Source organism: Capricornis sumatraensis, chromosome 5 (genome assembly GCF_032405125.1).
Source record: "Capricornis sumatraensis isolate serow.1 chromosome 5, serow.2, whole genome shotgun sequence".
Classification (NCBI taxonomy): domain Eukaryota; kingdom Metazoa; phylum Chordata; class Mammalia; order Artiodactyla; family Bovidae; genus Capricornis; species Capricornis sumatraensis.
In genome coordinates, this window is record NC_091073.1 from 103,796,832 (window position 1) to 103,811,234 (window position 14,403).

Below are 14,403 nucleotides of genomic sequence, written 5' to 3' on the forward strand. Positions count from 1 at the left end.
TATTATTCCTTGATTCAAAAGAATCCTAGGTAGTTCAGTACTTGGATTACCCCCTAGAACACTTTACTTTTATTTCTGGCTGGTCAAATTATTGAAAACGTATGTCCACTACCTAGACACAAAAAAGTATACTGAATAAAAGTCTACAGAAACAGATTTTTTTTAAATCCTTTCAAATGTGTAAAAACAGCAAACACTTCTACAGGGCTTACTATAAGCCAAGGGTGTCCCAGGTGGCGCTAGTGGTAAAGAATCCTGCTGCCAATGCAGGAGACACAAGAGACACAAGTTTAATCCCTGGGTTGGGAAACAGCAACCCACTCCAGTATTCTTGCCTGGGAAATCTCATGGACAGAGGAGCCTAGCAGGCTACAGTCCAATGGGGCTACAAAAAGTCAGACACGACTCAACACACGTACAAGACAAGACTATACGCCAAACACTATTCCATGCATTTTAAAGACATTAACTCATTTATTCCACACAACAGTCTTAATGGCTGCATCCTACAAATGAGGAAACTAAGGATAAAGTAACTTGCCCTAGGTCTGACAAGAAGTATGTGGTAAAGTCAAGATTCACGTTCAGGCAGCCTGGTTCCATACTAAACTGCATAATAGTCGCAGTAGAAGCAATAAATAAAAATAGGAATTCAAAGGGCTGGCAATGAAATCTAGAAGCCAATGAAACCTATGCTCAACTGTATTTAAAAAAAAGAAATCATTTAAGTTAACTCCTTTACTCTAAGAGCAATATTGCTTTTAATATAATGCCAAGTTTTAAAGATTGTAGAATTTAGTAGTACATTATAAACAGCACAATCTGTAAGCACAAACACATCATGTTATTCAAAGTTCTCCAAAGCTGCTGAAAATATTTGCTAGGCATGACAAAATATATTTTTATATATTTATATATACATATAGGGTACTAGTCAAGTATGACCTAAATCAAATCCCTTATGATTATACACTGGAAGTGAGAAATAGATTTAAGGGACTAGATCTGATAGACACAGTCTGATGAACTATGGATGGAGGTTCATGACATTGCACAGGAGACAAGGATCAAGACCATCCCCATGCAAAAGAAATGCAAAAAAGCAAAATGGCTGTCTGGGGAGGCCTTACAAATAGCTGCGAAAAGAAGAGAACCGAAAAGCAGAAGAGAAAAGGAAAGATGTAAGCAACTGAATGCAGAGTTCCAAAGAATAGCAAGGAGAGATAAGTAAGACTTCCTCAGCGATCAATGCAAAGAAATAGAGGAAAACAACAGAATGGGAAAGACTAGAGATCTCTTCAAGAAAATTAGAGATAACAAGGGAACATTTCATGCAAAGATGGGCTCGATAAAGGACAGAAATGGTATGGACCTAACAGAAGCAGAAGATATTAAGAGGTGACAAGAATACCCAGGAGAACTATACAAAAAAGACCTTCATGACCCAGATAATCACGATGGTGTGATCGCTCACCTAGAGCCAGACATCCTGGAATGTAAAGTCATGTGGGCCTTAGAAACCATCACTACAAACAAAGCTGGTGGAGGTGATGGAATTCCAGTTGAGCTCTTTCAAATCCTGAAAGATGATGCTGTGAAAGTGCTGCACTCAATATGCCAGCAAATTTGGAAAACTCACCAGTGGCCACAGGACTGGAAAAGGTCAGTTTTCATTCCAATCCCAAAGAAAGGCAATGCCAAAGAATGCTCAAACTACCGCACAATTGCACTCATCTCACATGCTAGTAAAGTAATGCTCAAAATTCTCCAAGCCAGGCTTCAGCAATACATGAACCATAAACTTCCAGATGTTCAAGCTGGTTTTAGAAAAGGCAGAGGAACCAGAGATCAAACTGCCAACATCCGCTGGATCATGGAAAAAGCAAGAGAGTTCCAGAAAAACATCTATTTCTGCTTTATTGACTATGCCAAAGCCTTTGACTGTGTGGATCACAATAAACTGTGGAAAATTCTGAAAGAGATGGGAATACCAGACCATCTGACCTGCCTCTTGAGAAACCTATATGCAAGCAGGAAGCAACAGTTAGAACTGGACATGGAACAACAGACTGGTTCCAAATAACAAAAGGAATATGTCAAGGCTGTATATTGTCACCCTGCTTATTTAACTTATATGCAGAGTACATCATGAGAAACACTGAGCTGGAAGAAGCACAAGCTGGAATCAAGATTGCTGGGAGAAATATTAATAACCTCAGAGATGCAGATGACACCACCCTTATGGCAGAAAGTGAAGAGGAGCTAAAAAGCCTCTTGATAAAAGTGAAAGAGGAGAGTGAAAAAGGTGGCTTAAAGCTCAACATTCAGAAAACGAAGATCATGGCATCTGGTCACATCACTTGATGGCAAACAGATGGGGAAACAGTGGAAACAGTGTCAGATTTTATTTTGGGGGGCTCCAAAATCACTGCAGATGGTGATTGCAGCCATGAAATTAAAAGACGCTTACTCCTTGGAAGAAAAGTTATGACCAACCTAGGTAGCATATTGAAAAGCAGAGACATTACTTTGCCAACAAAGGTCCGTCTAGTCAAGGCTATGGTTTTTCCTGTGGTCATGTATGGATGTGAGAGTTGACTGTGAAGAAAGCTGAGCACCAAAGAATTGATGCTTTTGAACTGTGGTGTTGGAGAAGATTCTTGAGAGTCCCTTGGACTGCAAGGAGATCCAACCAGTCCATTCTGAAGGAGATCAGCCCTGGGATTTCGTTGGAAGGAATGATGCTAAAGCTGAAACTCCAGTACTTTGGCCACCTCATGCGAAGTGTTGACTCACTGGAAAAGACTCTGATGCTGGGAGGGATAGGGGGCAGGAGGAAAAGGGGGACGACAGAGGATGAGATGGCTGGATGGCATCACGGACTCGATGGACGTGAGTCTGAGTGAACTCCAGGAGTTGGTGATGGACAGGGAGGCCTGGCGTGCTGCAATTCATGGGGTCGTGAAGTCGGACATGACTGAGTGACTGAACTGAACTGATAGGGCGACATATGACTAACAAATATTCTTTATTAGCATGGCTATTAAAGTATTTTATTGTCATACTTGTTTTCATTAGGATCAAACTGATTAGAATACAGTGCAGGGAAGGTAACTACCTTAAACAAAGACTACTAGCTTTATTTTCTAGAAGCAAAACTCACATCTACACTATGTCTAGTATAACAGAAAAGATTTTAATAGAAGCAAGACATTCCTAAAGAAGTAACACTAAGCACCTAACTTATATCCATACCCTGCAACCTATCACCAACTCTATGGCTAAAGCACATTTTACAAGATTTCTAAGGATTCATTTAGGAAATTTATGAAGCTATTTTATAACTGATTACATACAATTAAAAATGAAAGGAAGAGGTTTTGTATAAAATGATCTTAGAATAATCTTATGCCAACTTATGAACAGATGAGAAGTATCATACATATTACTTTCTTCTCTTTCCCATTTCCCCCTTCTTCCTGGCAGATTAAAGACACAATTGTCAGGTTCTGAGCTGGAGAGATTAAAATGCAGAAGCCTGGAGAAGGAAGCTAATCTGACTTAGAAAAGGCTAAAGTTTGTAGCCTTCCCAACTAGTAGCCTAACTTCGAAAAGAAAAACCTAAAGTACGCAGCCAAAGGCAGCAAAGGAGCCAGTCCCATCAATGCCTGAGGCAAAAATGCACTGTGGCCGTTATTAGAATTTGAAGACTTTCATTGTATTTTCTGCCTATCTTCCCTTTTCCTAGGTTGGCAATGCACCTGCCCTCGTAGCAACTCAAGACACTCCCAAAGCCACTCACACAAAAAGGGCCCTTTCCCAAGATGCTATGCAAAATACTAATAATTTGACATTAATTCATGTTGTTAAAATCTGGGAGAGTCTTTAGGAGCATGGAACCATTTGCTCCGCTCCCTATCAAGCCCTCGGGGCTTCCCTGGTAACTCAGCTGGGAAAGAATCCGCCTGCAAGGCAGGAGACCCCAGTTTGATTTCTGGGTCGGGAAGATCACCTGGAGAAGAGACAGGCCACTAACTCGAGTATTCCTTGCCCTGGTGGCTCAGCTGGTAAAGAATCTACCTGCAGTGCGGGAGACCTGGGTTCGAAAGATCCCCTGGAGAAGAAGGGAACGACTACCCACTCCAGTATTCTGGCCTGGAGAATTCCATAGACTGTAGAGTCCATGGGTCACAAAGAGTTGGACACAACTGAGTGACTTTCACTTCACTACCACCCCTTCATCGTGGCTCCATACTCAAGGCATTAAATTAAAAGTTCCTGGAGGAAAAGAATAGATTGGCAGCTACCACTGAAAATATTCTCGAATACTAAGGCTCTCCTATACTGCATATTTGATAATTTACTTCCTTTCCACGTACACTGGGAATGAGAAAGAAGCATAATCCTCAAGATTCTTCTGCGCAAAAGCGATCTCAATTCAATCTTAAATCCAAAATTAAAATATGAAAGGCTCTGTTAAAATATACCAAAGGAGAAAGCAACAGCTTTCTATTCTAGTGACCATATTAGACAGCACACATAACCTGCTAAATAAAGAAGGGGAAAAATGTCAGAAATAGCTCTGTCACATTACCAGGATTAAGGAGGTACAGGATGGAAGGAACGTCAATGAAAAACACATATTTCCCAACAAAACACTATATTACATTATTATCTTTATTCTTATTATAATTTCCCAAAATATTCATGGCATTGTGGTAGATCTTTTATATTAATAATAGGAAAGAAAATGATTGATAAATCATTTTGAAGCTGTAAGCACCCCAAGCTTGACATATTTTCAGACTCAATTGTGATAATTCTTGAGATCTACCTGCTAAATGTTGTAAAAAGGGACTACGTGACACATTGAGGGAATCCGAAAAAGAAGAAATGAAAACACAGTATTACTCATCTACTATTTACAAAGCCAAAACAAGAAATCTACTTTTTCCCCGTTGCTTTAAGATACAAAATGAAATTTTCCTTCACAAAACAAAGCAAGCATGCTATCAAGAAATATACAATAGATGAAGAAAGTTGGTTTAATGAAGAGTAAACAAACCAAAACAAAGAAAAGAATAACTTCAAGGGTCTCAGAACTTAAAAAAAAAAAATCCAAATAAGCCTGTTGTTTAACGAGATCTGTTTAGAATACCTCTGCAAAACAAAGTATAATCAAAATAAATCAAAGAATAAACTTTCACTTAATAATGGCCCTACATTCTTCTTTGGCCTGCTGACCTATCCTTATTCATCCTTACGGGAGCTTGGGGTTGACAATATTAGCGTTCTATTCATCAGAATTTTATGCCATTCCTTCTGCTTTCATCAGGTCACTATTAAACTTTAAAGACACCCAATAATATATACTGGTTACAAGCTGTTCAAACATACATTTCCTAATAATCCTGAACTTATACACATTTAACCAGATGAGGCATCAATTTCTATTTTACAGATGAAATATGTTCCATCTCATCATCATGTAATCAAGATTTTATTTTCTAAACTATTTCTCAGCGAACACAAAACTAAAATTATTTGAAAACACTGGTGGTTATTTTCTGCTGAAATTTTTTGAGATTGTTATTTTGAGAAATCATGTATCACTTCCTTTCCAAAAGCTGGGCTTGGATAACAAATTGCAGTTTACTATCAAAGACAAAGAGACTACATTTCTTCAGTTCTCTACTCTCCAAAACCTTGTTGTCATTTCTGGATGTAAAGGACTGAAGAGAAGATGGAATCTATGAGACGTCACACCAACATCTCTCAGATGGTGCCTCACCTCCGTAGTCTATTCATTAATTTTCCTCACTCAACTCAACTGTCCACCCCAAAATACACTGCACACTACTGAAGGAGGGCTCTTTCTAGAGAGTACTTTCACTACGTCATCTCCTGCCCCAACCAACCTACTGCCTCCTTACTATTTAGCAGATCAGATTCAACCTGACACTGAATACACCTCATAGTCTAGCCCGACTCTGGTATACTAATTTCTCTGACACCATTCTCAGAAATTAGCACCTTATCCCACTGAGATCAGAGTCCTCTCTCTCTCACATCATGCTGGTCCCCATCAACGTGTCTGCTCCTGCTTCCATGCTCCACATGGAATGTATGGAATGTTCTCCTTCTAAAGACGCTCTGCCTATACAGACAGTACATATTCTTTATTCAAGTCCTACCTTCTCAAGAAGCCCTACTTCTAAATATCCCTACACTAACATAGTGGACTCAGACCTATGAATCAAAGCATTAGATGTATTATGTTTTGGATAGCGCTAGTTAATAATTATGGAAGTACACCCAACAAGATAATAATAAACTCTCAGAAGAGGCTGAACCGTTTCCCAAGAAGCACATCTGTAATAAATATTTAAAGACTATTTGAAAAACTGACTGAATAATCTTGCTTAAAAAAAACAAATAAAAGATTTTTATGTCAAAAGATTTCTAGCTCATATGAAATAATTGTGAAGATGAGGGTTTGCTTCAAAATAATCCAGGTCAAAGAGTAGGGGGACAAGGAGTAAACTAAGTGAAGGCACCAGGTGAACCCAGATTGATTATGAGTTGATCTTTGAAGTGACACAGACATTTCTGTCTGTGTCAGAGATTTCTGTCTACTTCTGTTTAAAATTTTCGACAATAACTTTTTTTTTTTAACACTAATAAGTCTATACTGCTGCTGCTGCTGCTAAGTCGCTTCAGTCGTGTCCGACTCTGTGCGACCCCATAGATGGCAGCCCACCAGGCTCCCCCGTCCCTGGGATTCTCCAGGAAAGAACACTGGAGTGGGTTGCCATTTCCTTCTCCAATGCATGAAAGTGAAAAGTGAAAGGGAAGTTGCTCAGTCATGTCCGACTTAGCGACCCCACGGACTGCAGCCCACCAGGCTCTTCCGTCCATGGGATTTTCCAGGCAAGAGTACTGGAGTGGGGTGCCATTGCCTTAGTTTATTTTAAATGACAAAACCAAAGCACAGAATACCACTTTTCTTTACCCAGCAAATACTCAGGCCCCTATTTAAAGTAAGAAAAAAATTCTGGAAAGATCTAGCTTGGCAAGGAACTTGTATGATTCTAATTCTCAACTAAGAATTAATTTAAAAATTAAAGAAAAAAAATCTAAATGGAAGGGATCACCATCAAAAGAAAAATTAAATCTACTACCAAAAGCAATACTGTTTATATTTCAAATTCTCATTCAATTACAGCATTCACAAAAGGACCCACCCAAACAACAGCTGAAAATCAGCTGTTTTTTTTTTAAAAAAGCAAAATACAAAACGCAAAAATAAAAAGGCTGCTACAATCAACGTTCAATAAGCCAAATCAGTCAACGCTACTTCAAGAAATTCACAATCTGAAGACACTATTGCTCTTAAGAGACTGACTTAATAGAGTATTAAATAATCAGAAAAATAAGCACTTCCTCTTTATTCTGAGAACTGAAAATTATGTTTAAGAAATTTCAGATATTTGCCTTAATGACAATGCATCTGTTTGCTGCGACTAAGGAATGCTCCACCCCTTTGGTAGTTCAGTCTACAGCTACTTATCAAAATTCAACCGCCATTTCTCTACATCATCATTAACTAACTCTTTTTAAAAGCAGTAATACAAACACCTACTATCTTTAAATGTTGACATTTTATTCTAATTACACTGCTTCTTTGCCTTGACATTTTTTTCTCCCAAACCAGTTTTAGGCATATATACACACTAATCTGATTATTTCTCTAAATATTCAAGAGGGTAGGTTTTAGATACCATAACTAAAAACCCAGTGACAGCAAACAGATATCTCATATACCCTGATGCTGGGAAAGATTGAGGGCAGGAGGAGAGGGGCGGGACAGAGGATGAGACGGTTGGATGGCGTCACTGACTCAATGAACTTGAGTTTAAGCAAACTCCAGGAGATGGTGAAGGACAGGGAAGCCTGGTGTGCTGCAGTCCATGGGGTCGCAGAGTCGGACATGATTGAGCAACTGAACAACAAATAAATAGCAAGCTTTATCCTAATAGCAATATATCATCTGTCCATCACCCAATACAGTTAAAGTTTAAAACAAGACAACTTTCTTATATAAAGAGTTTAGAAAGAATGAAACCACACTCACAAATAAACTTCTTAGAAGAAAAATAAACATATTCAAATTGCCTTGTACTTGCCCTATCTTTAAAGTTTCATTTTCCTAGCAAGTAAAGGTAATGATCTTTTCAGTAGCATGTAATTTCCCTCTTCCAGTAAAAGAAAAACTGCTAGATAGGAAAGCTAATCTAAGGGGCCAAAAGAGTGTTGAAATTTTCTCTTCTATAAACTACTTTCTCATTAAAAAATACAAGAATCATGCTATGAAAAAGAAATGAGACAGAATCTATTGGATTAATATTACACCTGAAAAAGTTGACATTTACCACACAATCTTTTCTAATAAAGAAGACCACATAAATATCAAAAACATTTTCAGAAAACCACTAAATATAGGATTAAAGGTCCCACTTATATTCTTTCATCACATCTCTAAGTGAGTAAATAATGCCCGTCTTTATCATTTGTATACTCTCGACTTTTGAGAAAAAACATTACATTTTAAAATATCATGGGTATTACCACAAAGAATGGGCCATTTGCAAATTTTTCCTAATATCTGAGTTAAACACAGATTTTTTAAAATCTCAAAATGTGTTAACAAATTTTATCCAATACATGCTACTCCAGTGGGATGAAAACCATTTACAAGTTCCACTTAGATTAAGAAATCCATTGAGAAAAGTATGTAGTACATTCCAGTTATACTATTTCTAGAGCACCAAAAATCTCTATAACCTATTTCCCTACTATTTTTCTTTAGAACCAGCTGAGATGAATATAACTTCCTTCACAAAAAGTCAAGACAGTAGTATATCTAATGACAAAAAACTAACTGAATTTTCAGCAAATGCTTAAGTTTTCACAAATTAAAACTTTCTAACTTCACTTGAATGGTCTATAAAAATAGCAACACTGAGTTGAAACGGATTCAATCAAGTGCTATTTGCAGGCACCAAAAAGAAAAAAAATGTTTTAATCAATAGTGTGGCTTCACCTTAAGACAGGAGTAGTGAAGGAGAGAAAGGGAAGATTTCTAAAATCATAGTGCTTAAACTGAGAAGGTATTTTTTCATTAACTTAATATATATATATATAACATCATCTTAAAGCTCCCCTAATGCAAGATGTTCATCCTTAAGCAATGCTCTCTTTCTTTTACAAAGTAATAAACTGCAAGTTATCGCTAGTGCTCCATTCAGACTGAAGTTGAAGGGCATTACAAAACAATTTTTCTGCACTTTGCCATGTGGTTATAGTCTTATCCCTCATAAAAGGTTTGTCTACAGAACTTTATATAAACAAATTTTATAATAAGTTAACCTTAAGCAATTCACAAAAACCCTCCTTTAGAAATAATCTATTCAATTGAAGAATTCTACTGAACCCAGCAGAAAGTATTCCAAACTATCCCCCCTCCCCCCCAAAAAACCCCATAAAATTATGAAGCTGCAATAAACCATACAAAAATATTTTGAAATCTCAGCTATTTCCTATCAAAATATCAAAGCACTTTAGATTATCTTCTTCAGATGTGTTAAAGATCCCAAAGTGAATTCATTTTGACTTCACAGTGCTGAAAATAAGAATTTGATGACTGCAGGTAAAGAAAGTATAGAGTGGAGAAAACTACTTGAGAACATTTTTTATTGAAACAAAATAGCTTTACAAAAAAAAAGATACATTAAAATCATTTACCTTCTTCTGCCAGACAGTCCTCTCCTAGAATACATTGCTTACAATTCAGCAAAGCATGACTGCCAAAGGTTTCTAAACCCATTCGGATTTTTCATAGTAGAAAGCTTCTCCACCAGTGTATTACAAAGAAAAATGAAATGTATTTTTTGCTTACAGTTGAAGATCAATTGTATTAAATATTTTCCCACTAATATAAACTAAAAGTAATACTTAAAAAAAAAAAAAAGCTCAGGTTATAACTCAACACAAGGTTTGCTACATGAATTGCTTCTAAATCTCAGAAGAGTAGGGATTAATTCAGTTTCCCCAAATTGTGGCTTAAGTGGCTGAAAGGAAAAATGAAGCTTTATAAACATCTTTTCCTAACCTTGGTTTACATTTGATGAAACAGACCATTTACCACAATCAAGTGAATGTAATGTCAAAAATAAGATTCCTCAAGTACTACAAATAAAATCTGTAAAAATCACAATTAATGCAGTAATCTTCAAAAGTGATTTAGAGGGCAGCTGTACGTATTTATATTTACAAGAGGTATTATTACTTTTGCAAGTAAGAGGTATATGGCTGCATGAGATTGCTACTATGACTTTTAACATTTTTATATATATCTTACGAATACAATGTCTTATTCATGTTTAAATTTGAGATGTATGTATCTGATCTATGTAATCCTGTCTATTTTTCTGGTAATTCTTTACTTCACAGTAGTCTGATTATAGCAAAACTCCTTCTTCACTTTATGCCATTACTCAGGACATTTTAATTTCGCTATCACCAAAACAGACATCATAAGCCACCCTTGGCTTCTAGCTTTCTGTTTCTTAATGTAAACAATAATGACAGTGAGTGTTACCAAATGCATTTATGTGCACAGCTTTGTCATTTCTTTTCCCAGCCCCCTTCATTCCTATGAAAAAAATAAGGGATTTCGTTCTAGAAAAAAATCGATTTTTCTTTTGCTTATATACCTAATGGTTTTCAAAAGAAGATAATGTATTCTGATACCTACCATTCTAGAAATGTTAAAAGAAAGAACTTACCAAATCCAAAAATATTAAGTCAATCTGGTATCAGCCAGAGAGGAAATTTCCACTCAAACTATAAATAAAATGTCATCAATTAAGCTGAACATCAATAAAACTGAGTCAATAATCAATTTTCAATTTGGAAGGAATCCGTAATCCACATATAACCTGCATATAATCAAAATACCACTTATATTTGCTCGTGAAGCTCACAGATGAATTTGACTGTGTGCCAGATTTATCTTATTTTTAAACGCCTAGGCTAATATTTGTTGGTATAATCAGAGCCCATACTAAGTGTCCTGGGGAGATGCAATTCAGAAGAACGTTTGGTAGCATGGAGAAACCGGTCCAAAATGAAAAAAGAAAAACAAACCAAAACAGAACCACGTCCCAACAGAGCAAATAATCCACAAATTGATCACTGGGAGCAAAACGAAGACGCTCCTCTCCGGGGTAGCCTGAATAAACGATCTTCACTCAAAATGTTTAATAGTATCCTACCTCACTTCATTCACTTCCCAACTTCCTTGACTTTTCAGGGGCCAACACGGGGCGTCCCTTTCTTTTTTTTTTTTTTTTTCTGGAAGAGTATGCTGAAAGAATCAGTTAGGAAAGAGGGAAGGAAAGGACAATACCCAAGAAAGCTGTGAAACAGGTGGGTTAGAACGAGCAGCGGCACAATCGAGATAGTTAAGGGGCAGCTTTAAAAATGACAGATGTGGTTAAAGGAAAGACAGCAAATCGGAAGAAGCTCCAGGGTAGCAAGACAGGCTCAGGGGCTGACTGCAAGCAACAGAGGGGGGCAAAGGCTAACTCCAGAGTGGTAGCAAAAAAAAAAAAAAAGCAGCAGGACGAGTGGGCAACGAGCAGTAGGATTAATGAGCAGCAGCAGCGGCACGGGTCAGAGTGGGAGTGATGGCTTTGGTCCTGGGAGACGGGGTCCACTGGGAAAGGACGTCAGAGAGGGGCAAGGGGGCTGGGAAAACAAGGAGTCCTGAGACTTAAGACTGCTGCTCCTACAAAAATGTAGAGGAAAGCGCTGAAGACGAGCAGCCGCCTCAGCTGCCCAATTGAAGAGATTTTCGAAGCAGCCGGCGCTCGCCGCCGCGCTGCCTTCTGCCCCGCTCCCTTTTCCTGGTGGTAACTGCTGTGGCGTAGAGGGGAGAGGGAGGAAGAGGAGGAGGAGGAGGAAGATCGAGAAGGAGGAGGGTGAAGATGAGGCGGGGGGGGGGGGAGGTGGGGAGAAAGGGGGGTGCGGCCTGCACAGTCCCAGCGAAGCCTCCGCTCTCTCGTAGCCGGTCAGCCCTGGGTTTCCCCTAAAGCCCAGCCCCGCATAGACTCACCCGCCTGCCTTGCCTCGCTTTTCCCTTAGCCGACTCCACGCGCTGCCGCGTCCTCACGAGAGACCACTGAACGAGTGTCGGGGGAAAAAACTCTTCAGAACCGAGTCTGATTGCTTCAGCGAGTCCGACCTTTACGGCTGAGAGACAGACTCTCAGCTTTCGGTGGGTTCCACAGCCAGACGGGCCACCATCTTACATTAGGGTAAGACTCCTCCGGCCTCCTGTGCGCAGGCGCACGCCGATCCGGCCGGGAGGGGCGGGGGAGGGGCTGGAGGAGTGGCGGGTGGCCGCTCCCGCAGCACCCTGGGAGTTGTAGTTCTGGGAGGGTAACCGCCCAGCTGCAAGCCGGGAGTTGAAGTTCTCACTGGGAGGGCGGGTGGCATCGCCTGCCTCACGTGGCTGCTATACTATTGCCTTTTTTCGTGTTTTGCTTCCTTCTCGGCCCTCGTGTGTGCTGCTCCGCTGTCATTTGGTCGGCGGCCTACGTTAGCGGTTCCGTTTCCTCAGTGTTTGCTCAAATATGGGAAACCAAAACTCGGGGCGGGCGTAACCAATTTGGGGGGAGCCGAGAAAGTCTTTTCTCTGCCCCGCCCACCATAGGTATCAGAGAGGGCGGGGTAGAGGCAGATTCAGGGGTAGGAGGAGCGCGGGATTTGATCTAGGGTGGGAATTAGATACTGAATTAGCGTTTGTTTTTCGAAAAGTGACTGTTATCTCGTTTCCCCTGTTTGCGCTTTTTGGAGCCACCACCCTTCTTCCCATCCTCATCATTAATCTCCACTGCAGATGTAATCCTAAATTGTCCTGGACAGAAGTACAAGAGAACGGCAGACCCACGCACTTACAAAAATGTGTTTCTGATGAGGTCAATTTGAGAACATTATGCGGACTTTGCATATTAGTGTTAGTTCGGTTTCCAGCCTGCACAGCTCTGCGCGCGGAGTTCACAAACCCTTCACACATCAATACATGCCAACGAATATAAAAATGCACTCGCAATTTCTACGAGCGCTGAGGAATCCTCAGTCTCAAAAGTCAGTCAATTTACTGGTCCCGCCCACAGTCATCCTAGAATTCTACTGGAAGTGGCGCTCCACGCAGTCGTTTTTGCTTATTGCGTGTATTCCTCACCCATTCATACAACGGATACTCATGGAGCTCCTCCTGTGTGCCCGGCACTGTTCTATACATGGGGAGGCGACGGTGAGCAAAATAGACAGCATTCTCCGTTTCTATTCTAGGAATTCCTGTATCTATTCCAGTGTGTGTGTTAGGGTGAGAGAAAAGGGAGAGGAAGCAACATATGATTAAAATGCATAGTGCATTGTAACTGATGAAAAAAACCAGAAGGGGAATAGGAAGAAGTTGCAGTTTTAAATCTGTGAACCTAATCCCGTAGTGAGCAGCTTTTTCATTTTTAAAAGATACATTAGTTATTTGTGTTTCAGTTTCTTCACTGTCAAGCCTAGACACAATTATTTGGTGAATACCTAAAATATGTTACAAACTCACAATTTCCCCAAAATTTGAAATTGTAGAATCATGAGATTATTATCTAGCAAGCAAAATTGGGAAAATTATTTGGCTTCACCACCTTTAGGTAACTGTCTAAACATTCAGTATAGGAGATGTGTTTTTTTTTAATGTGTGTTTGTTTTTTTAATTACCAATTATATGGTGAAATATAAGCCAAGTAATGCAAAGACCAAAATTAAAAAAATCCTTAACCTTATTAAAGATTAGAACCACCACATTAAGACTTCTAGAAAAGATCTTAATCATTTAATCCATCATCTTATCCTACACACCTTTTTTTAAGAACAGTGTCTTCACAGTGTCTCTTGTATTAGCCTAAAATGAAATTCAGGGATAATTTATAAATTTCATTTACATATGTGATTTTGTTTTAAATCAAAATAATGTCCTATATATGATATAAAAAGTACAAAAAAGTAATTTATAATACAGTGATTTGTAGTTCAGTATGTAAATGCTCAGATATAACTGGTCTAGAAAATATAATCAAATCATCGTTTGTTGGCTCCTGTAAATCTCCAGGAATGTGAAAGCTCCGACTACCAACTGACACAAGTATGGTGATTTGGCCACCTCTGGTGACAATGCTAATCTGTCCTCAGTGTCCACTGTAGATGCAGTCCCAAAGCACTCAATGTTAGAATGGTATAATAATTAGCAGTGTTGGTGAGAAGTTGCTCAATAACACA

General features: G+C 39.1%; 1 protein-coding gene across 1 annotated transcript in view; it reads right to left on the reverse strand.

The window, feature by feature from the left end:
- The window catches only part of CNOT4 (CCR4-NOT transcription complex subunit 4), a 150,864-nt gene extending 138,612 nt beyond the window's left edge, over nucleotides 1–12,252 (reverse strand). The window contains exon 1 of the mRNA XM_068972514.1: nucleotides 12,179–12,252. The gene's annotated coding sequence lies outside the window, so the exon portion shown is untranslated. The remainder of the gene's footprint in view (nucleotides 1–12,178) is intronic.
- Between the last annotated feature and the right edge of the window lie 2,151 nt (nucleotides 12,253–14,403).